General features: G+C 38.1%; 1 long non-coding RNA gene across 3 annotated transcripts; it reads left to right on the forward strand.

The window, feature by feature from the left end:
• Nucleotides 1-6,223: 6,223 nt before the first annotated feature.
• On the forward strand, nt 6,224-25,306 carry LOC113533008 (uncharacterized). Of its 3 annotated transcripts, XR_003403384.3 has the most exons (5): nt 6,224-6,419; nt 16,758-16,794; nt 16,996-17,220; nt 21,989-22,028; nt 23,473-25,306. It is a non-coding gene; the product is annotated as an uncharacterized LOC113533008 (long non-coding RNA). The 3 variants fall into 3 exon arrangements; XR_008305297.1 differs by having other exon boundaries at nt 16,758-17,220; XR_003403381.3 differs by lacking the exons at nt 16,758-16,794; nt 16,996-17,220.
• The last annotated feature ends 532 nt before the right edge of the window (nt 25,307-25,838 follow it).

Below are 25,838 nucleotides of genomic sequence, written 5' to 3' on the forward strand. Positions count from 1 at the left end.
GGTCACAGAAATATATCTTCAGAAATTGGCTACAGTTTTACACTTGAATTCCGTAAATACGTCTGGCATATTGGACATGTTTGTGCCTTAGTGGGAATACTTTATTGTTCAAAACACATACTGTTCTCTGCAAGCTGAATATGGATTAAAGCTACAGCATTTGCACATGTCTCAGGATAAAATCCAGACACGGACAGGGACACAGTGGTAAACAATACCACAGGAGAGTGTTTGTGTGTATCCCCAGAGTCACAAAAAGGACCTTTAAAAGTCAATCGCTTTCCTTCTTCAGATTCGTGTAGTCTGTAGTGACGGCCACCAACTGTGAAGCGAAGGAGAGAGGGGAATATATTTAAATCTACTTAGCTTAAATTAAGATAATCAGGGTGTCGACGAGAAGCGAACACACTCTAATGTGTGCATGCATGCCCGTGTTGATACTGTCTGTCTGCTCAGCCCCACTTTCGTGCCCCCTGCACTTAGTCGCTCCTAAGCTGTTTCAGAAAACCGATTTCTCTCTATGACCTGCGCTGAGTGTCTGCAACAGCTTCCACTGTCCATGGCAAGTTTCCTTGATTATTTGCATTGATTATTTGTCTCCTGAATATTGATCATTTTGCTGCCTAAACACGCACACACACACACACATTTTTTTCAGTGGAGCGTGGATTCCTGACCTTTAACAAATGTTGACAATTAAATGTACTCTATCAGAAAAATATCTTCCAGAGACACACTCCCACCCTCACCTCAGCCCAACAATCATACACACATGCACCCACACACGTAGCACTTTAGATATTTTCTATTATTGCTGATTCCATTTGCATTTTTTATATATCTTCATAAACCGTTCAAAGTGATGCCCTCGAACAGCACGTTCTGTTATTCCAGACAGGAGCAAAACATTCTTAGCAGATGAACTAGCATTAGTGAATGCCTTCCAGCTACACACATATTCTTATACAGCACGTCTAAAAGACACAAGAGCCAAACTGCTCATCTATACTGTAAATCCCAATCTGGGTATGAAGAGATTCCAGACCTTTTTGCCTGTTGCAGAATACCTCTAGAAATTTGCTTTAAAAAACTTTTTTTTGGACTGAATGTGATTATTTTTGGTCTTAGATAACTGTGAATTTTTCAGGTAATATATGGGAGCAGGAGCAGTCAGAGAGCACTTTACTTTGTACGGATAGGAGGGACTGAAGGGACTTGTGCCACGACTCAAGGTTACAGTTCCTATTCCCTGCTGACAGAATGAGGATAAGGCTGGGCCTGGGAGAGGAAAAAAAGTGGGAAGGGAAGAGAAAAAAGGAGGGGGGAAAAGGCAGAAGATCAAGATGAGCAAAAACAGAAGGAGCGAAGAGAAAAGAGATGAAGGGAAAGCAGAAGGAGGGCGAGTAATTATCACTTGAGGTGAAGGAGGGCAGCGTTTTGGCAGTTTGCCGCTCTTCATTAAACAAAGTTTGTTTCTCACAGAGGCAGAGGGGCCTGCAATAGAGCAATGCAGGCCCCAGACACCCCAGTGCAAAAATACTGTACATAAACACACATACACACACACAACACAAACAATGTGTATGCAGGGAACAATAAACAGATGAAAAGTGTGTGGAACATGGGTCTGGCACAAAAAATATAAAAGCTGTGATTTTAAAGGTATTAAAGTGGCCTCAAATTTTTCTACTCTTCATGAAGGTCTTGGCCGCTTTTCCTTTCTTTATGTTGAGCTCAGATACTTAATAACATTAAGTATCTAATCTGACCATTCAGTTAAGATTAAGCCTTAAACCTGTTTGTAGTGTGTTTGGTGATTAACATTATCATGAAGAAGCTTTGAGCAATTGCTCATTTTCCCAAGGATGTAGCATAATGTATCAAAATCTGTTCATATTGTTAGGTCATTATTTTATTGATTTTCACCATGTCCCTTATATTATAACTGGCTAGGATGCATCGCAGTACCGAGACAGACATTGTGATGATTCACAGAAAAGTGCAGACATGCAGACTTCTCATTCTCCTGTCATACTCACGCCTTTATGAATCAAAATCTCTAAATTCCAATTCTGCCTCTGGTTTTTGGTTATGCCTTAAGGTTTTTAACATAGTACAATCTTTCATACTTTGTTTTTGCACAGAAAAGATTTTTTTAGCCGTGATACACCCTCTAAGACCATTTCTCCCAGCTTTTTCTCGTAGTCAAAGCATGTATTTTGGTGCCAGGTGACACTGCCAGATGCTGAGCAAGCATTTGGCTGTGTTTCTTTCTGTACCTTAAGGAAATTATCTTTAAGCGGTAGTCTTTAGGGTGTTCATCTACTTCTTCTTACTGCCTTCGACTTGTCGACCATCCAATTTATCTGCTAAATTCCATTCCATTACTATTACACCAAGTTCTTCTAATCAGTATCTAATTACGATGAATCAGATGTGCTTGTGGTGGAATTTAACAAATGCATGGAATTACTGAAGTGCCACAAGGAGACGTTTTGAAAACCTGTGTTCTTCTAGCCACTTTTTGTAAAGGGCAGTCTTGATACTTGTTTTGTGGTAATGTTAAGTTGCACGAAAAAAATAACCACTACTCAGATAAACTGATTTAAACATAATTGTAATGGATGGCCCGAGACGTTTGTACAGTATTATGATTATATTTGTACCTGTGTAACAAACCAGACTCAGAGATGTTGTGAGAATCCATTTGGTTTATTAACAAGATAATCCAGAACTCAAATCCTATAAACCATAAACAGGCCAGGGTCATACTTAAAGATCATGGTGGGAACAGAGCCAGAGGACAGATCCAGAGAATAATCACAAAGCCAGGCAGGGTCAAACACAACAGTTCTAAAATCCAAAGGATAAGCTAAACAAATAGAACTCAGTGCCAGTGGCATTGAGGGGGATGCCTCAGCCACAAAGTCTAGTCCTTCTTGTTACTAATTTGTATGCCTAAAATACCCTTAAAATATATTTCAAAAAGAATAGGAGCTATTGAAGAAAAACTATTTCAGTCATTTGACCTTGCTGTGACCTTGACCCTGCTCGGGTCCAAAATTCCAAATTCCAAAACTCTAATCAATTCACTTGCAGGTTACAAAGATAATTCCATATAAATCCTACAAACATTAATACACTGACTCTTCAGATATCACCTTAAAGAGGTTCTCTGACAGAGGAACAACCCAAAAACATAATGCATCCACCACCTAGTGGCACAAGCATAAAAACAGGCAGGCAAGCAAGGTTCAGAGTAAACAGTGTCTCAGAGCTTACACAAAAGGTAACAATGGGCAAGGCTTCACAGTGAGTGTGCATTATATTGTGTGTGAACAAGAACTGACTGTGACAACTGAGGAAGAGTTCTTAAGGGGGAGGGTGCTCTTTGGTGGCATGGCACTAAATTGTACCAGGTGGATGTGACAACCTGTTTATGATGGGATGGGTCGGATGTTCTCCATGTCTGTAGGTTTCCTCCAAGTTCCCTGGTTCAAAGTCACTTCCAACAAACATATCAATAGGTGGATTGGCTGGATTAGCACCCAGTGTTCCTGGCATAGGCTCCCAATCCACCAAGACCCTGACCATGATAAAGCAGTTGCTGAAGATGAACAAATGAAGGAGACACAAGACTAAGTCTTGTGCTGTGAAAACTTTGTATCTCATAGCAGACATTTACATAATCCTCATGAGTTAATCTCATGAAGATGAACAAATGAATGAACAAATGCTATGTATTTTTTATGTTTTTTAACAATGAGTACTTGTTACTCAATGTACTATGTATACTCACATAGTACTATATGTAAAAATGTGTTAGTTACTATTAATGACCCTTTTATTATACTATACCACCTGACATGAAATATAAAGTCAGTCAGACCAGATGAAGAGATACTCCGCTCATGCTCAAAATTTGCTCAAAAGAAAAAATTAAACTAATCTTAGATATTTATCTAATTATTTGGGTTGGTTTCAAAATACCATTTATTTTATAATTACAGTTAATTATTATATTGTACTTGTAAAAATTCAATTCAATTTTATTTGCATAGCACTTTTAACAATGGACATTGTCACAAAGCAGCTTTACAGAAATAAATACATTCAGGATTTAAATGGTAAATATATGAATTTATGAACGGATAGTGCAATTATAAATAAATCCCTTCTATAACTGTGTACTATATGGACAATTAGTGCAATTGTGTAACCAGGAAATTCATTACAGTTTTCACATGAAGTCTGTTTCGTTGAACCTATCCACTGTCCACTGATGGAAACCTGAGTGCAAAACTGCCTGCGGCAACTGCAGCCCCAAAGCCACCACAGCAATCACAGTCCCAAGCCATCAGAGTACAACTGCCCATATGAACTGCAGTCCAAAGCCATCTCCATGGTCCCCATGTGGCACCATCCCCAACAATCCCAATGATCTTCAGGCCATCCATGTGGAGCCACCCCCAGCAGCAGCGAGTGATCAACCGATGAGATCTCCAACCAGAAATAGGCCATCGGGATGGATCAGGGAGGTCCGGAGAGCAGAAGGGGTCAGGATCACTGGTATCTCAGGAGTAGCATGTGTAGCTCAACAGAGAGAGAGAGAGAGGGAGATATTGTTAGATATGCTTTTTGTCCTGTAATGGTTAAGGACAATGTACTTTGTGTGCAGAGTGCAAGCAGGGACTCCGGCAAAACTAGCTATGACAGCATAACTAAAAGGGAGAGCCAGAAGGTAACACAGACATGAGGGTGCCCTGAGGGAACATAAAGCAGCCACCCACTCTGCAGTCAGCAAACATGAGTGAACACGTGAGAGTGGGGGGCAATAGCATCCAAACATCCCAGTTCACCACATACTCTATGCCTGTGAACTCTCCAGATCTGCTCCTTTACCTAAGAAAAAACTATTCACAAAAGGCTTGACTAAACAAATATGTTTTCAGCCTAGACTTAAACACTGAGACTGTGTCTGAGCCCTGAACACTAAGTGGAAGGCTGTTCCATAACTGTGGGGCTTTGTAAGAGAATGCTCTACCCCCTGCTGTAGCCTTCACTATCGAGGTACCAACAAATAGCCTGCACCTTTTGATCGAAGTAGGCATGATGGATCATAAAAGACCAAAAGTTCGTTCAGGTACTGAAGTGCAAGACCATTCAGTGGTTTGTAGGTCATTAGTAGAATTTAATAATCAATGCAAAATTTGATTGTGAGCCAATGCAGTGTGGATAAGATAGGGGTGATGTGGTCATATCTTCTGGTTCTAGTAAGGACTCTTGCTGCTGCATTCTGGACTAACTGGAGCTTGTTTATGCACATACTGGAACATCCAGACAGTAAGGCATTACGATAATCCAACCTAGAGGTAACAAAAGTGTGAACTAATTTTTCTGCATCGTTTAGTGACATTATATTTCTTATCTTAGCAATATTTCTGAGATGAAAATATTGATGAAAAAGGCTATCCTAGTAATATTATCTACATCAGCTTCAAATGAAAGACTGGCGTCAATAATCACACCAAGGTCTTTTACTCCTGCACATGATGAAACAGAGTGAAATAGAGGCCATCCAGAGTTACTACGTAATCAGAAAGCTTACTTCTAGCTGCATGTGGTCCTAGTACAAGTACTACTGTCTTGTCAGAATTAAGTAAAACGAAGTTAATAAGCATCCTTTACACATTCTTCAACTTTATTAAGCTGGTGTCTGTCATCCGGCTTTGCTGAAGCATACAACTGTGTGTCATCAGCATAATAGTGGAAGCTAACTGCACGTTTACAAATAATTTTGCCCAGATGTAGCATATGTAAAGAAAAGAGCAGTGGGCCTAAAGCAGAACCTTGCGGAACACCAAACTTTACCTTAGAATGCGTAGAGAAGTCACCATTTACATCTAAAAACTGATAACAATCTGTCAAATAAGACCTGAGCCAGGGTCTCTGGAGGACTAGTGGTTAGGCCACAGCACTCATGGCCTGGATTTGATTCCTGGCCAGTGTACAACAGTGCGCTTTCAGTGCTGGTCCCAAGCCTGGATGAAATTGGGGAGGGTAGCATCAGGAAGGGCATCTGGTGTAAAAACTGTGCCAAATTAAAAACGGGTCACCACAGCAGATCATTGGCCCACATATATTTTTGATATATGAGTGTAGTGGACTGGAAATTAATTGGAGTTTAAAATAGTAACAGTTTATGACGAATAAAAACGCCTCTAAAAAAGAGTAATACCCATTTCAATGAGATTCGAGCTTATTACATGCTATTTAACACTAATCCTGTAGGTGGCGCAGAGCCAGCAGTGATAGGAAAGCCTCTGGTTCTGGCAAGGGTCAAAAGGCAAAGCAATTAAAGAAAACCCCAGAGCATGTAACACGCTAATCTGTGTCCGGGTTTTCTATCACTCTGTCAGGTGGGTAAAACTGTTAAAAACTCATGAAATATAAAACAAAATATGTCTTGGGTAACTCTTAAAACTTTAAGGAGTATGTAGAGATTGTTCTAGGGAAGTATTTCGTTTGATAAAAATCATTATTTTTGGTTGTTTTCGCGAAGCTGGTTTGCCGATGTTTCTAATGAATCTGTAAAACTAGATGAAGCTAACTTGTGGAAAAAAGATACTAGTGTCTTTCTAAGTTACTACAGTAACGTGAAAGTACAATTGATTTGTAAGCAAAATGAGTTTACGTGAATGTCATGTGTTTAATGTTCAGTTTATGTATGCAGTGTAATTCACTTCACCATACGGAGGGTGCATTATTTTTCTATGATGGCTGCCTCGGTGGCATACAGTGTGCTACATACAGACCCTTCGAAATGGCGGTCGTTGTTGTAGTTGTGTAGCGTTGAAACAGTCTTTGGTAGAGGACGTATGTATTTTTACTTGAATGCCTGGCATTTACTGTTCATTTAGCACTTACTATTTTGTCAGTGATTAGGTGTGTAATGGTACATAACTGGTGAGGAACACTCAAATTTGATAACATTATTTGTGTAATTTGGAAGTGAACTTCGTAAACTTAAAAGGCATTGAACCGTTAGTACATACTGAATACCGGTTGTTATCCGTGGAAATGATAGTTTATTATTTTCTTTGTACATTATGCATTTAAGTGAAAACCTGTAAAAGAAATCATTATTTTTTAATTATTTTATTGGAAATGAATATATTCACCTGTTCCTGTGGGAATGAACATGAGTTTAGTTTAAAATAAAAGGCAAAGCAATTAAAGAAAACGCCAGAACATTTAACACACTAATCTGTGTAAAGGTTTTCTATCACTCTGTCAGTTACCCCTGCCCAGGCAACCCTGCGTGAGGCCAGTAACAGTCGGAACAACAACAACAAATAAGACCTGAGCCAGGAGAGGGCCATTCCCTTAATGCCAACAACAATTTCTAGTCTATCAAGGAGAAAAGAATGATCAATGGTATCAAAAGCTGCACTAAGGTCAAGCAGTACAAGCAAGGAGACGCAACCCTGATCAGAGGCCAGTAGTAGGTCATTTACCACTTTAACCAGTGCTGTCTCTGTGCTATGACGAGGCCTAAATCCTGACTGATACATTTCATGAATATTATTCCTATATAGCTATGAGCATAATTGCTCTGCTGCAACCTTTTCTAGGATCTTGGAGATAAAGGGGAGGCTTGATATTGGTCTATAGTTGGACAATTGACAGGGGTTGAGGTCAGGTTTTTTTTAATCAGGGGTTTGATAACTGCTAGTTTAAAAGATTTAGATACATAGCCAGTGCTAAGGGAAGAGCTGATTATTTTTAGAAGAGTTTTGTTTGCTTCTGGAATTATCTGTTTGAAGAAACATGTAGGTAAGGGATCTAGTATACAAATTGATGATTTTGATGAGGAAATTTGTGAAATTCATTTGGTCTCTTGAAGGGGAGTAAAGCATTCTAATCATTGATCTGATATTGTTATTATCTATAGTTATAAAATTGGGTTTGTTATAAAACTGTGTGGTTTTAAATTAATAGTCTGAATTTTTTGCCTGATATTTTCAATTTTGCCATTGAAAAAAATTCACTGCTATATAATGATTGTGTTCTGTTTCTGTTGTGGTCTTATTCCTAGTTAATTTTGTTATAGTATTACTTAAGAATCTAGGATTATGGCCCTGGGGGTTTCTAAATAATAATTACTGGACTCGACTGGGTAGACTTATTTTTTGTGGCTATGTATGTTATGTTAGTATAAAGAACTTCAAATGTGTTGAATTTATGACTGGGTTTTTGTGTGATGCCTAGATTATCATTATAAATAACTGTGACACCTCATCCTCTGCCAATTAGACGTGGCTGATGTATATAACTGTATCCAGGAGGACTAGCTACATTTAATGCTACATACTCATTTGGTTTAATCCACATTTCTGTTAAACACAGTACATTAAATTCCTGATCAGTAATAGTTCCATTAACAGTAAGAGCTTTAGATGTAAGAGATCAACAGTCCTAGCTTCAGATCAGAGGTGTTGGCTGTGCATTCAGTATGATCTAATTTTATGTTAATTAGGTTACTAAAAAAACTTTCTGAGTATTTCTACATTTTTCCTTAGCTCGGGGAACAGACACAGTCTCAGTATTTTGGAACCTAAGCGACGACTCAGTGCAGCTAGCAGCTAGCCTGCTTGTCTGCTCCCTGGCCTTGGCTCTGGATTGTCACCAATTAACTAGGCCTGTTCTGACTGTCAACAACATGAAACCTTTGAGTTGATCTGTAAAAGAGCATGCTTAGGTACTGACGTATCATTCAGAGAAATGAGAAAACAATTACCAAAGAATTCATTTTAAATATCCACGATACAATCTCTTCTGCAATCTCCTAAAGATTGCTGTGGGTGTTCCCACATTGATACCCTAAAGATTGTACTTTCCTAAAAGACTTGCCCTTGTTTCTCACCTGGATGCTGTGGATGAGTGCCTAAGAACTGCTGCTGTAATCATAAAAACTATGATGTTCACACTGAACCTCCTTTCAACATACTGTTGGTGGTACTGTTGGACTTTATAGTATATAACTGTAGAAGAATAATGATTTATAAGCCCAGGGTTCCAGTTTGAATCCAGTTTCTTCCAGGTTTCTTCCAGGTATTTCTGTGAAGTTGCTTAGTGACACTGGGCCCCATTAATCAAGCTGGATACAAACATTCATATCATTCATATCATTTGTATGAGCAGTTACACAAAAAATTTGGTATTTATGAAAATCGTGTAAAATTCAGAAAAACGTTTGTATCCTACTTGTATCCATTTGTAGTGCTGAGCATAAACCACAGGAGAGGAAGGTAAGGTGCACAAGTGACTCTTTATTTATAGGTGCGGGTAGGGTAGGTGGGATGCAGGGTGAAAATGCCGGCTTGGTGCTGAGCGAAGGGGCCATGGTCGTCCCTGGATGGGGTGTGGTGTAGGAGAGGTCTCTGTGCAGCAGCAGGACCCCAGGGGCTCTGCGGATGGCAGGCTGACAGGTCGGGGGTGCTCAGGGTGCTGGGCAAGTTGCCCGCCTCATCGTCTGTGAGGCAAACAGAAAACAGAGTTAGTGAGGAGCATACACCCAAGTGTGACTGCCTTAACCTTCCCGGTGGGCCCCTTTTATACACTTCTGTCTTCTCCAGGAGGGTAGGGAGCTGCCGCCGTCCTTATTGGCTGCCAGCCATGCCTGATTACTCCGCCCCTGGCAGCCACATGCTCCCGTGCTCTCCAAAACACGGGTGGTGCTTAACTGGCGCTGTCCTTTTAGTGCCATAGAGGCAGTAGAGTGAGGAGCGCTTGCTGATTTATGTGCACGGGCTGCCGGCCCGTCGTCACACAATTATACAGATAAATTAATCTGAATTGAAAATTAAATTGAAAATTGGAAAGTGTGCACTGTTAAATTCACAAAGTTAACATTTATGGAAGCTGCCATTTTGAAAACTATTGATACTACATGACTACTAGTAGTAGGAAAAAAATATAAGAAAATGGAAATTGACATTTTGGAAAATAACCCTGTATAATAAACACAAACTCTGGATTATTGGAGGAAAGTAATATGGGCTCATGAACTATGTTTTATTTTTGCAAACTGTCCTGTTTTCCCATTAGAGATCATTCCAAATATGCAGAACAGCATTCAGAGGAACTGCCTGGAATGCCTACCTCCTGTAGAGGCTTTCTACGTCTTCACTACTTATATCTATATATAGCTATGTATTTCCATCATTTTGGTTAGTCCCTGTACACACACACACACACACACACACACACACACATACATATACTGACATGGTTGTTATTTCCCCCTGTCTCTAATTCATATGGATGAGAGATGGCATGGAGTGTGTGTTAGGCTGGGTTGAGCAAGCAAGGGTGCAGCAAATGGAGAGGAGTGAGTGTGTGTGTGTGTGTGTGTGTGTGTGTGTGTTACAACTTGCACACACTGCCTGTCATACTGAGTGACAGGATCAGAGACACTCTTCAGGGGGACCTATGAGAGGAGGTGGGCTCATCTCTGGGTGTTTGTGCAGTCAGTGATAGGGATTAAAATATAAATATATATTAAGGGTTAATGTGAGATGCTGAAATAGACTGTTTTTTTTTAAGTGAGAGAGAAAGACTTACTCTTGTGCTGTGAAAACTTTGTATCCTATAGCAGTCATTTACATAATCCTCACAGGCTTAGTCTCATTAGCTTATCAAGTGTGTACAAATGATCTTAAATGTCAGCAGCATGATGCGTGCTAAAAGTTTATGCCACTCATGTTCTTTGAGGTCAGAACTGTGATAAATTTTCATGTTTAATATGTTTGATTAAAGACTTTCAGAAAGCCATTTTGCAGTAGCAGTAACTTTGCTGTATTTATGTCTTGCTTGCTGAGCACATGGATGACCAATAATGGGGTCTCCAACTGTGTGACTCTCATATGAACAGATCCATCAGGGAACAAACTCAATGGACTAATTGTGGTTATTAATAGTGGTTCAAAGATATTCTTTTTTCATCTTTTTTTTCTCGTCAGTCACATATTACTGACTATGAGTTGTCACAGACAATGTTTGTATAATACCTTATTGTAAAATCCCTCCATAAGTCCTCTGAGTGCATACAACTGAATAACCTACTGTTGTTACTGATAATGGGGTAATACTTAAATATACAGTTCTATTTTATGTATTCTTTGGGTCATTTATCACAAAAATTTATAATAAGCAATGAAGTACTTGTGTTTTACAACATAATTTCTATCTACCACATCTGTAGCATAATGTTTCAGCAACTGCCCGTAGACTTTCATTGTAGGTGTGTTTCAGGTCAATATATATATATATATATATATATATTTTTTTTTTTCTTCCCCCCAGTTTTGCTCTCAATACAAGCACATCTGGTAATTCGTATCAGCAGTAACCACACATACATTATAAATGCAATAGATAGACATTAAATTGAAAACATGCTGGAGTATTACATTAATGAGCAGGTTTATGGGTCTGGATTCTGTGTAATTCTGTGCGAGTATAATCTTCATGATTAAACTGCAGCAACTCTGTACTGGCACATCTGCTCTTCATTGAATCTCAATAAGTACATGGTTCACCCTCAAGAATTTTTCACTGTCTACATCTCACTCTGCTGGATCCCTGCAAATATTAGCATCAAGTTTATGTAACTTGTGTAATTTCACTCATTAGATGCAGTACCTAATCAGAGCACATGTTCCATCCCATTCAATCCATCCAGTATGCTATAGTGAACGCCTGGTCATAACCCCCTAACACCACATGATGGTGGTAACATAACCACTAGCCAACTTTGATTTTATGCAGTCACTCATTTTACATACAGTCAGTCAAATTCTATGATAAGAGCATGAGCCAGACGATTCTGAGTACTCTGGCCAGCAGAGTTGATAGCCACATAAAACAGAAATTAAGTCCACAGAATCATCTTACAGCCTTCAAGTAACACTCTCAAGGCTCAACTCTTTTGAGAGCCTTTAGAAGTAATGTAGAAATAACCACAGCACTTTCCAAATTACAGTATGTCTATCTAGGTGCACTTTCTTTTGCCATGATGTTCCTGTATCAGGTAACTCATCACCAATGTTCTTGTGGTTACAGATGTTACTCTGTTATTGTCATTGTTTTTTTTATTTTATTTTATTTTTAATTTAATGTTATCTTTGTAAGCTATGTGTTGCTATAGCTAGCTTTCCTGGACCTGCAAAAATGTATCAGTTGTAGTTTGACTGGCTGCTTTGGGAGTAGTGAAGTACAGTATTCCATGACCTACAGTAATCCAAGTGTTTAGTCAGGCCCCTCTGTTATTTAACAGCATTATAACAGCTATATGTATATGTTTAGCTTAGATTCTGAAATAATTCTTGAAATAATTGACTGATAAGGTTATCACTTATTACTCAGAACTTATTACACAAGATCCAGTCAAATAAATGCAAATCTAAAAGTAGTTTCCAGGTTTTATGTTCAGCTGAATGAATATTGTACAATGTCTGCAATCATGTAGCATATTTAGTACTTCAGGATTTTCCCGGTTGTTACCAGCATGACACTACCATGTGCAACAATCAGCAGCACTTTGGGAGGTGGGAACTGTTTTGTGAAGAATTTTACACCTACGCAGTGTTCATGGTCTATATCCCATAGAGAGTGTGATGCAGGTACTGGCTCATTCTGACTGTGCACATTCACAGCATCTGGTATTACATATGGTCCTAACCTGAAACAACACAAACAGAATAAACCTCCAGTTTGATGTATTAGTAGCCCAAAATGAACTTCACATTTAACACAGAAAAGAATACTTCCCGAAACACTGGGAAATTAGCAGAACTGCACTTGTACACTCATTCTATATTTATAGACTGGATTAATGATATCCACAGCTGTCAGTCTGATGCTACAGATGTCCAAACTTTTTTGTGGTAGTGTATATTGTGGCTCTGGTAATCAATGTTGGATACAATCTAATCTAGTTCACTCTATGCTGTTTGGTATGTCACAATGATTAGATGATTTCTGTGACATTTGCTTGTTTTTCATAAACTCCCAAACCAAGTTAAGTACAAGAATTGGGTCACCATGAACTGATTTTCAGAAATCTGGTGTGTGTGTGTTCAATGAATAATCTTTAAGGACATTTTTTATGCTCTTGTAACACACAAACCTGAAAATATGCCTTTTTTTTGTAAACTTTGTAATAATTTCATTTAACATTTTTAGCTCATCAATTCACACAAACTATTTCACTTTTAATGTTTGTTGCAAGTAGCTAATTAAATGTACAATCTATACATTTTTAATATTCCTCTTACACAGAGAAATGGAAATAATGGCCTATATTATTCCATAGATAAATAGACTATGGCAACTCCTGAAGAATTTATTAAATCTCCACCCTATAAGTACAAATGACTCATATAATTCATTTATTTGAAATAATGTGCAATTTACCTCATTACATTATCCCTGCTACAGAAGATTTCAGACAGAACCCAAAACACAAAAAAGGTTATCTATCCTCAAATAAATTTATGCCACAGCAAAGAATTGTTCATTTTTAATGAATAGAGGAAGTGCTACTGTCGAACGTATCATGAAATAAAATTTTTGTTGATGACTATGATGACTAGAGGCTTGAAAAATTAAGCATAATGAGACTAAATTTTAAAATCCCCTAAAGAGAGAGATATTCGTGTTAACTAACAGAACTAACAGAACTTGTTTATTGTCCTGACTATTTCAATAAGATCAGGAGTGCATGTCTCTGATTTGGTGTTCTCTGCTCATTCTCATCTCAGTTGTTATCTTCATTCTCTATTCATAATTTTTAGGGTAATATTGCAGCACGGGCATGCAGAGGGTTTGTGCTTCAAGGCTCCAGGGTCTGAGGTTCAATCCCGAGCTTACTGTCTTGACTTTTCAATGTTCTCATTATGTCCAGGTACAATGTTTTCCTCTTACCTCCCAAAAACAGGCAAACTGGCTACTCTGTTTGGCCCTAGGGGTAAACCAGTGTGTGTGTGTATAGTGCCCAGTGATGGACTGTGGAAATGCAAAGAACGAGCTTACTGTACCTCACATACAGCTATTGAGCTTATATACAAAATACACTCACTGTCCACTTTATTATTGTACACCTGCTCATTTCTGCAGTTACCCAATCAGCCGATCATGTGGCAGCAGCACAATGCATAAAATCATGTAGATACAGGTCAAGAGCTCCAGTTAATGTTCACATCAAAATCAGAATGAAGATAAAATGTGATCTCTGTAACTTTAACTGTGGCATGGTTGTTAGTGCCAGATGGGCTGGTTTGAGTACTCAGAAACTGCTGAACTCCTACAAAACTGCTGAACTCATACAAAAGTCTCTAGAGTTTAGACAGAATGGTGCGATAAACCAAAAAAAAAAACATCATTGCGCGAATGACAGTTCTGTGGGTGGAAATGCCTTGTTGATAAGAGAGATCAGAAGAAAATGGCAAGATTGGTTTGAGCTGCCAGGAAGCATATATTAACACAAATTGTCACTCTTTACAACCGTGGTGAACAGAAAAGCATCTCGGCATGCACAAAACATCAAACCTTGAGGTGAATGGGCTACAACAGCAGAATCTGAGGCAATCATGGTTCACAGGCTCACCCAATCTGCACAGCTGAAGATTAGAAGAAAAAAAAAAACACCTGGTCTTTTTCCAGTCTTCAACTGTCCAGTTTCTGTGAGTCTGTGCCTATGATAGCCTCAGATTCTTGTTCTTGGCTGACAGGAGTGGAACCTGATGCGGTTTTCTGCTGTTGTAGCACATCTATCTCAAGGTTTGATGTATTGTGTATTCTGAAATGCTTTTCTGCTCACCACAGTTGTAAAGAGTGATTATTTGAGTTACTACAGACTTCCTGTCAGCTCAGACCAGTCTGTTCATTCTCCTCTGATCTCTCTCATCAGCAAAGTGTTTCAGTCTGCAGACGCTTCGCACACAGTATGTTTTTTGTTTTTCACACCATTCTGTATAAACTCTAGAGACTATTGTGTGTGAAAATCCCAGGAGATCAGCAGTTTCTGAAATTCTCAAACCAGCCCATCTGGCACCAACCACCACTGAACAGTTAAAGTTACAGAGATGATATTTTCCTCAATCTGATGTTTGATGTGAACATTAACTGAAGCTCTTGACCTGTATCTGCACGATTATTTGCATTGTGCTGCAGCCACATGATTGGCTGACTGGATAACGACATAAATAAGCAGGCGTACCGGTGTTCCTAATAAAGTGAATGGAGAGTGTAAATCCTAATTAAGTTTGATCGCTCACTGTATGCACTAGGGGTAGAAACCTCAGGCTTCCACACAATACAATTTAAATTCTTAAGGCAACAATTCAATATTTGATGATATTACAGGACCGGCTACAATACGAAACGATTTGATTCAGTTGAATCCAATAAATATGCAACCATCTTTGTTCAGAATCTGGGGTAAACCTACTGTTAAATTTCTAATAATGATGACGTGGAGGAAGACTATTTTAAATATCAGAGTTAGAAGCACGTCACTTTGCTATCCTGTTTACACACCACTTTATAAACATGAATTATTGTTTACACACTAGTTGTCTGTCCTTTTTTGATAATATAATAATTGATAATTTAAAGTCAGTTATAATCAGTAATCAATGATTTGATGCAGTGATCCAAATTATCAGATCTTTACCCCCTAATATCCACACAGTGCAGAAGACGGTGAATAACAAAGATGAAACTGACTCCAACCCTGGCACAGATTGTCATCTCTACAGTATGTTCCTGCATATGTCCTCTTAGTGTGTGCTGTCAGGTATTTCCACAGATGTTGCAATAAAATGGACTGTGAGGAGATGATGGGATGCATCACAGAATCACAGCAATATAAATCAAATGATTATCCCCGTCTGCTTTCCTCTGATTAATTCCGGGGACCTTTATTATTGATGGTCATCGATGGTATTTTAAAATCAAGTTATTATAGAAAATCTGTCACACTAATTTATTCTGCCACACACAGTCTCACACACGCACACACAAATACAAAGCATTTTGCTGTGTCTGGTTGTTTGGGAGTGTGTGCTAAGAAAAGAGATGCACCTGCTTTTGCCCTTTGACCTGTGGGAATATTCACCCAGGTTGATTGATATAGAGAGCAGTGAGGTCAGACATACACCTCCTCTGGCGTGAGCCTGAGCATCAAAAGCACTTAACTGTTAGGCTCTGATGCCTTTAATGAGACTATTATGTAATTAAGATGTGCTTGATGCAATTAGCATTAGTGTGCCAGGGCTGGACAGATTCTTGTCATGAGATACCTCAGTGACACTTGTAATTTATTACTGTTCATTACTGCACAGGTGAGGCTTTGTCTGCCCTGCTGTACCACCCATTACACCTGAATGCTAATATTTATGAGAAGTACAAGAGCACTAGGTCATTTTTATATTCATTTATTAATACAACACTTCACATGCATATTCTGCCATTAAAGCAAAGCCAATAGTCTCTGAATGACCCCTGTAATCAATAGCTGTAGTGAAGAACCCCATGTTATTTATTATCTCTCGCATATAGGTTGATCGATTAGAATAAACTAGGAGAAAGCTACTGTATATGAAAATAGAACTATCAAATCTATCATATTTCTGCAATGTCTCCTCACAAACCTGCGTTTTAAATTAGGCAATGTCTGTCTTTGTGTGCAGGTGGATTTCTCAGTCAGACTGATGTGGAGGTGATCAGGTGATCCACAAGTAGAGAGAATGAGATGCATTAATATTAGAAAAGCAAAACAAAAATGCAGCTGCTTCCCACATCCATCTCCACTACTACTACTACTACACACACACACACACACACATTACCTATTGTTCCCTAAAGGATTGTTCCTGTCTGTTAGAAAGCACCCTGGTTGAAATATAAATGTTTTTTTTTCTGATTCAGTAGTGAGGAAAGGCCATGCATACGGGAGCATCTCTGTTTCAATGAAACCTGTTGTACATCAGCATGACCCCTAATCCTCATGAGAACGGCAGGGGTCGCGCCCTCTTCTGTGGTTAGAGACACATTAGATGACCTTGGGCACACAACCTGCATAAATGTTGGAGTGGGTGCGTGCGTGTGTACATTAGACAACCTCCTACAAAACCTCCATAAATGTTGAAAGAGGTGAGCACTGCTCTCTCTGTATGTGTGTGTGTGTTTGAGAGAGAGAGAGAGAGAGAGAGAGAGAGAAAGTTTTTGGACAGGGAGAATACAGATGCTTTCATTAAAGCAGGAATGAAAGAATGGTCACCTCAATAGCATTACCAACACTAGCAACAGTAATAACATTCTGTATATTCTCTTTATTTCTCTCTCTTTCACCTTCCTTTCTCCTTGAACTTCAAAATGCCGTGGCTATCTTGAAACAATATGATGCTATTTGCATAAACATGTTTTCCTTTATAATGAAAGCAATAATAAATTATTTAAAATTCAGACTTTAGCCCAAAGCAGAAGGCCAATGAAGACTATCCATGAAAAAAGCATGTTTTCCAAAATACATTTCCAAAATTTTCAACGCTCTACAATGATTGTTAAATGGTAAGTGTGTATCACATTGAGTATCACATTGAACAATGTCTCTACCACTTGATGATTTTAAGTTCATGATGCAAACCTATGCTACAGATTATGACTACGATGACTGGTATGCCGACAATAAACACACTGACTACACACTTGTCATGCCTCTTCACGCATATTACATCAGAGCCAGAATCATTTTATTCTCCATATACTGTACATTTACATGTATTAGGAATTTTTTCTTGGTGTTTGGTCACAGTGTGATTTACAATACACACAATACAATTATCATCCTAATATATAAATATTCCACCTTAAGCAGAAATGGTAGAAACGGTAGACTCAGTTGTAATTTATATTAGAGATAACAGCTGGATGCAGTTCAGAGTCCATTAAACGGAGTGATACATTTGAGATATACAGTAAATAATAACAATAATAGATAGTAATGACAATATTAATAAATAATATATTTACTAACTAGTCATAAATAGTAATATTTGTTAATAATAACAATTCATGTTTTTATAATAAAAAAGACTGTTCTTTGCTTATTCTGTGCTATAGACAATGCCATTATCTGTTTTTTATCTTTATCTGTTTAGTTCCCCAAATATTCGGATCTGTTCTGTTCAAATTTAAACCAGAAGTGGGTGTGGTCTGTACTGGAAGGGTTTTTTTTTTTATGTTAGCCTTATCACTATGCCTTAGAAACTCTGGAAAACAAGGCTGCTAGAAAAACGAAGTCATTTTTCATTCACAAATAACAATTTGCAGAACATAACTTTATTCCATGCCATGTGGAACTTTCTGGAAAGCTTTTTATCTTCTGTCTAATGTGCATGGATATGCAAGCTAACAATTTTTCAAAAATAGCAATGTCTTTCCCAAATAAAAAAAAAAAGCTCTTATTTAGGCTACAGTTGACAATAGCCATCTCATAATATTTTATCAGATATTTTATCATTTACTTTAGTTTTATTTTTTGTTGCATTCCAGACAGATCAGAAAAGTTGGCTGGACATTCTATCAGAATCTACTGTAAAACTGGGATGCACTTACAGCGCTGCTGTTGGTCAAAATGGGATTGTTAAAGTGGCATTTCTTTATAATTCCTGTAAGAATTTTTTGAGAATTTTTTCTTTTAATAACCAAAAAAAGAAAAAGAAAATACACGCACCCACACAATGAACGTAGTTTTACAATATATTTCTTAAATTAATTAAATGATTTATGAAGAGCCCTGCAGAGATATGCAGCTCTGTGCACTGTGTGCGGTCTGCATGAGCTTTATAGAGCAACAGCTCAATAATGTGGTTTTTTTTTTTTTCTTTTTTGGTATGTACAGAAATATGGTAGTTATTTTGGAGCTCTGAATGGCAGTTGGGTTAAAATAGTTCACGTCCCATTGTTCTCATGTTAATGAACTTTGGATTGGGAATTTTGCTGAAACCTGGCAACTCTCTTCATGAGCTTCCGCAAGCTGTTTTTTTTTTTTTTTTTTTTTTAAAGTTCAGCTCTACAGTAAAAACCTTGCAGTGGGATAACAGTTGCTGAAGTGGGTAAGCCTTATAACAAAAACAAAAAAGACTACTCTGCCTCTGAACAGTATATTCATACTTAGTCACACCCCTGTGCTTATCCCAAGTTTACCTCTCTGCAAGTGTCTATTTACAACTGTATACAGTAATGGACATAATCCAGTGTCACCCAGAAGAGGATGGGTCCACTTTTGAGTCTGGTGTCTCTCAAGGTTTCAAGGAGTTTTTACTTGCTACTGTCTCCCTCTGGCTTTCTCATTAGGGATCTAGATCTGCATCCAGATTTCTGTAAAGCTGCTTTATGACAATGTCTTTTGTTAAAAATGCTATACAAAAACAATTAATTGAATGGCTGAAGCAGTTCTGGTCCAAAGCCTATTTCTTTGCTAGTTTGCTTGCTGAGTACATGCAGTTCACTAAGGTCAAACATGGGCATATAATGGGTATGGGAATATGGGTAATGCTGAGTTAAAGATGCCTGACAACTGGTGCTGAACCGGAAGTGCTCAGCTAACTCTGCACAGCTGTGTGTCATGTCCTCTCTCTCTGGATAGTGCTCACAGGCCAAAGCCAAACTCAAGGGACAGCTAGAGCCTTAAAGTGCCACCTCTCTGACTCCTCAACCAGCCTGGAACACAAAGAGACACACAATTTCTTTCAATTATCATGATCAGGGCAGCTCAATAAATTTCAGTTTGTAGTGAGAGACACCGGGACCCTGGAGCCCGACTTGGACTAAATGAAGACTAATGTGTGTATGAGCTTGAGCTGCTGAGTTGGTCTATACTTTAATGCCTCCACAGCGATTCTATGCTAACTAGGGTCCAATGATTTTACACACACACACACACATACACACACACAAAAATACAGACACATATGCACAGTCATATTATTTTACTCTGACCATATTGAGTGACTCATATTCATCAGAGATCAGAACAGACCTCCGCTTACTCAGTCAGGTTCAGATAAAAGCTCTCACATGCATAGAGTATCCAATGCACCAGTGAGTCGATAGATATACGTTTGGGAAGACAGAATGGCAAAAATAGGGAAGCAGAAGAGAAAAGATGGAAATTATTGACTGGTTTCTTTTCAAATGAGAGACATCTCTCATCTACCAGAGGTCTCACATCCCTGAAAGAAAATCTTCATTATGTCAATAATAATAATAACTCCAATGAATAATACAAAACCCCTGTTATGACAGAATTGCTGTGCCGGGGGGTCGGCCTACAGGCCTCAGTCAGTTGATTTAGGTAGAATCCGTGTTCCTGCTCGAGCTAAGATATATTATTTACAAGTCAGAGAAGGTGGAAGGAAATTGATTTTACAATGTGGAAGTCTATCAAAGAGAATTATGGAGAGCCAGACCTGTGAGTCCCATTAAAAGGATATCCTATTGTTTCAAGTTCCCTTTGGCTTTCAGAAATGAGATTACATGCAAAAAAAAAAAATTAAATAAAGAAAAGATATGGAGGAAGGTATGCCTGAGAGCAGTGTGTGTGTGTGTGATGGAGAGAGAGAGAGAGAGAGAAAGAGAGATCATCTCAACATTAAAACTGTAAAAGCTATTCAAATAAAATAATGCAAATATCCAGGCTTGATTTTAAAGATCTTTTAGTTTTTAGGTATATTTTCTCTGTTTAGCAAATTCTTTGACATACTGAAATGCAGGAAAAGTTCAAGTTTATGACGATGCACGTTGCATCTTCATTCAAATATGAGAACAAACATTCAGTAATCGGACGGCAACTTTATTTGCATATGTGTGCATCCCAGGTTTACTTTCTAATCCATATGGTAAGGGTGTTTTTGACAGGAAAATAACGGTCCATATTATTTACAAGAAGCTTTGTGCAATCTCTAGTGAGGCATAAGGATTTAGACATGTTATTATACAAGGTTATTTTTAAGAAATTTGAAAAGGGGGAAGAGAGAGAGAGAGAGAGAGAATGGGGTGGGGGGTGGGGGTGAGCAATATATTTTTAATTCTCAATCAGACTGTGAGGATTCCTGCAGGCCATCCTATTACTGCTTGTCCAAAGAAGAAGAGTATGACATGAACACACACACACACACACACACACACACACAGAAACTGTGTGGCAAAGAATTATTTTCATTTATTCTAATAATCTATACAGATACGAAAATGAGAGGGAAGCGAAAAGACACATAATTCCATTTGTAATGACTTTCCTGAGTGTCTTCATAACACCTTATGATAATTCCATTATGATATTTTGCCATAAAGTGATAAATTCATTATCCTGGTGGATAGTAAATGGCTGCAATAATATCCTTTAATATTCAGGCATTATTCATGCTATTATTTGGAGAGGTTATTTTGCTCTCCTCCATTGTGTCTTTGATTTCTCTTTTTGTAGGAGCTGAAGCAACTGGAAGTGGATACTCTTAGAGGAAAAAAACGCAATTACAACATGTGACATTTTGGCATATCCATTAATGAGTGTTTTTCATGCCGGCACTGGAAGAGAATGTTATCTTCAAAATAACTGTAGACAGTTAAAAAAAATCTTTAATTTAAATGTGTAAAAAGTATATAAAAAAGAAATCACTATCTTTGAAACCTTGAAACCTTGAAACCAGCTTCACTCCCTTGGCTGTATCTGTACATAAGCACTCTTGTGAGCCAGAATCGGTTAAAGGCCTGGATAAACTGGGATCAGTCGGGTCTCATGGTTACTGAACATGAACCACACAGACCTTCTCCTTGAACTACATATTACTAGCTACATACTGACTAACCACTTGTTTAAATATGTCTATGGTTGTTTTTGTTTTGTTTTTTCTTCTAGATTTTACCTGTCAGCATTGGGGATATTTGGATTGCACAAGGTAAAAGAGTGCATGCACACACTGTGAAGTATTTTCTTAGAATTGTGCATTTCTATACATAAATCATGCCATGTCTATAACTAACCCAAATAGTAAGCTCTCAAATTCTCCACATTCTCATGTATTATTATATAATTCTGGTCCGATTGGCTAAAACCTCCCTACCCTCAGTGGTTTCTCAGGTGTGTACTGTGAATTGTTTTCTTACATAATTCTGTCAGGGTCCATTGATAGACAGGCGCTGAGCTGGCGTAGAAACAAACCATTAAAATGACAAAGAGAATATGTCAGGTTTAGTTAAAATAATTTAAGACTGACAGTAGCTTTGAATTCATTTGGTAGGGGTTTTTTTTCCCCAAAAACCCATAATGCATTTTAAGTTTTTTGCACATTCATTTTCAGTGATGCAATTTCTCAGTCAAGCAGAAACACTGCCTTTAATTAATGCTTTAGTAAAACAACCAGGATTCAGTTCAGCCATTTACATCATGCACCAATACATGCCGCTAAAACATTATACTTGGAGAATATTCAGAATATTTTGTAATAGGACAGCCAGTGCCTCTTGCTGTAAGCTGGCCCATGTTCCCTACCACCATTCATGATTGACAAAAAGTTACAGGCTCATATACAAATCCAGAACTGCCAAGGAACACTGACAAGCTGGAGCTTCATTCTCTCTGCCTCTCTGTCAGGGTTTCCTGGAACACAGTGCACCTTCTCCACCGAATACTCCCAATAATTGTCACATTCAACATTTCCAATAAAAACCTGGAGGGAAATAAATTGGTGACTGGGTGAAAAATAGTCCTTCTGCAAGAGTGGCACACTCAAATTTAAAATAATAAGATGTGTGTCGGCAGTAGAGCCTGTCTCAATCCCAAAAGTGCCTGTGTACACACACCCAGGCCTGAAGCATGATGAAGGCAGTAGACAGGTGACAGGAGCTATACCATCAGGGAATACTTCTAAAGGGAGTCAGGGGGATTGACGGCAAGAGAGGAAAAGTGTTAAGGGGTGATGCAGAGATAATGTGAGATACTGACAGTGTAATAGAAGCGGGGAAACTGTAGAGTTCTCCTAACACACTTTTACAAAGGTTTTCATTGGTCAATTAGGTTTCCATGCTCTTTAACCTTTTCTGTATTAGAAAGGTGCACTTAGACTGACTCAACACCATTTCTGATATGTCATATCAAACGTTTTCCATGCTCTGATAAAGATCTTTAATTAAAACAAAAAAAAAGCCTAACAGATGTCGAGAAAATATGTGCGCCCACTAATGAATGAAAAGACATGTCCAGTTGCGCAGCAACTCACACGGCAGGTTGACTATCTGAAAATAACGTGTTCGCTGTTATGGGTGCATGCTGTTATTTTGTCGACAATAGTACTTTCTTTTCCCACCAAAAGTCCCTAACTTGTCCATATTGTGACATTTCAGGTCCTGACTCACCTATTCCCAAGGCCCCTAGATGTCAGTGCTCCCTCTGTAGGGATTTAAAAGCAGTATCTGACAGCGGGCAGTGCACAAGTGGGCGCTCTGAAGGCCGATCACCAATTTGTACATAGCCATGAGGGGCATGCAGGGGAGCGAGCCACAGAGACAGCACCTCAACACACAACCCCACTAATGAGGCACAGAGTGCCAACCCCTCGTCTCCACATACATGGCTGTGCTCAGATTGTGTCAGCTGCCACATTAAGCAGCCTCTATTTCACACACATGCAAGTATATACCTAAATGTTTCGTGCTATACACAGGTAGTCTCTTGCATAAGCAGTTGAGAGCCTCAGACAATGGTGAAATGTATTTGTTCACAGATCCTTCTACATAGAATGGTGCGACCTTCCACGAACACAGAAATCTGCTTTGATTTAGATCTGTGTAAATTTCAGTTTATTGGCCTTTTGTAGTTGAAATTGAAAAAATAAAATGTTGCTGGCAGGATTACTGAGATGTGTTAGAATTGGTAAAATTGGGATTCATTTTGCCCATATATTCAGTGCACCACAATGTGCCTCCAAATACAGTATGCCAAATGAATATGTGGCAGTATTGTTAGGTTTTTAAATTATTATTATTATTATTATTATTATTATTATTATTATTATTTTAGTTATTTATTTTTTTAGATTATGAAGTTTTTATTTTTGCAGGTATCTTCATGCATATGATGCAATAATGCAGAAAACATGTGCATGTACACTTCTTCTGTTTCCATTAGTGCCATTATGAAGAACAGGCAAAAAGATTTTTACTAAAAAAGGTTTAACTAACTATATAATGAGTACAAAGGGAATGCATAAAATGTATCTGCTCTAATGCTATTTGTTGTGAATATTTTGTTGATCATTTCTCTAAAACAATCTCTCTTTTACAGCTGCACTGGTCTGAAAAGTCCCCAGTGTGAATCCTGATACAAATCTAACATATTAAATGGACATAATAGATTTGTGTTGTGCTCAAGAGCTACAGAACCTTAACAGTTCACTTAACGTGTGAGAGAGTTTTATTGCATTTCAACAAGTGAAGAACTCATGTGCTCCTTCTTTATCCAGTAGCTCCACCATGTGGCCACTGATTTTTTGAATGGGGCAAATATTTCCTGGATGTGGATATTCATCTTTCACATGAATCACATATCTACTTAAATAGAAGAGAAATATAGTTGGGTTTAGGCACATAAGGGCCAGATATGGCAATAACAAGTGCATTTTGGGCAAATGGTAAACAGACACATTTAAAGGTTTTATCATTTAGGACTTCATTTGATTTGATTTCATTTGATTCATTTTAGTTTGCAATTGCCATTGATTGTCACCTTCCCTTTCTTTGGTTACTGCTATAGTTACCATTAATGATCTGTATTAATGATTAGCTGAGCAGTTTAATTTAACATTGCTGAAAGAGTCTTTGACTTTGGTTTCTATCTTCGTTTTACACCTGTCTGTCTCTTATTAGTTTTTTTATAGTCAGTCACCGCTTTATTCAGATCATGTGCACCATGTATAACAGTTAGTGACTGCGGTTGGAGCTGCAGGTTATGTGTACTCCAATGCTAGTCCAGGTACCCATCACTCCCATACTGCCCACATGTTAGCTATGAACTGTCCCATTGCTCCCCTGACACACTGTGAATTTCCCTCTGGGATTGATCGATCAATCAATCAACCAGTATCTATCTATCTATCTATCTATCAATCATAACCACAAAGTACAATGTACAGGTTTTATTGAATTATTAACAATACAATGCATTTAAAATTTATGAAGGTCCCGTTTCATAAAATTGCTTGCTTATAAAGGTCCAGTTAAGTGACATGACTGAATATTTACCAGTTACCTTTTAATGCTTATAAAACTTAGTGAAGAGTTCATAGCTGCTAGCGAAAATAATGACGACACATCAAATATATTTTACAGCTATTGTATATGAAAATTCCTTTACAAACAAAATGAGAACTCAATGTTGTGGGTAGGTTAATTTGAAGTGGTTATTTTTTGTTTCACATTGGTGCTTCACATTAGCACTTTTGAATAGCGCCACAAACTGAACAGATGAGACAAATTGCTTTTGAATCTGAAGTGAAGAATTAACACATGCATCTCTGTCCATTCTTTTTTTTTTTTTTAATAAATATTCTGTTTTTCTCGTCAACTTTTATATAACATGCAGCCCTTTCTGTCTGAATGCCTCTAGCAATGTAATGTAAAAAATTTACATAAATGCATGTGATTTGACAAGCTGAAATAGACGATATGCTACAGAAGCAGGATGTTGTGGTTACAGGCGGTTATGGTTGGTG

The sequence above is a fragment of the Pangasianodon hypophthalmus genome, chromosome 2, assembly GCF_027358585.1.
Source record: "Pangasianodon hypophthalmus isolate fPanHyp1 chromosome 2, fPanHyp1.pri, whole genome shotgun sequence".
NCBI lineage: Eukaryota > Metazoa > Chordata > Actinopteri > Siluriformes > Pangasiidae > Pangasianodon > Pangasianodon hypophthalmus.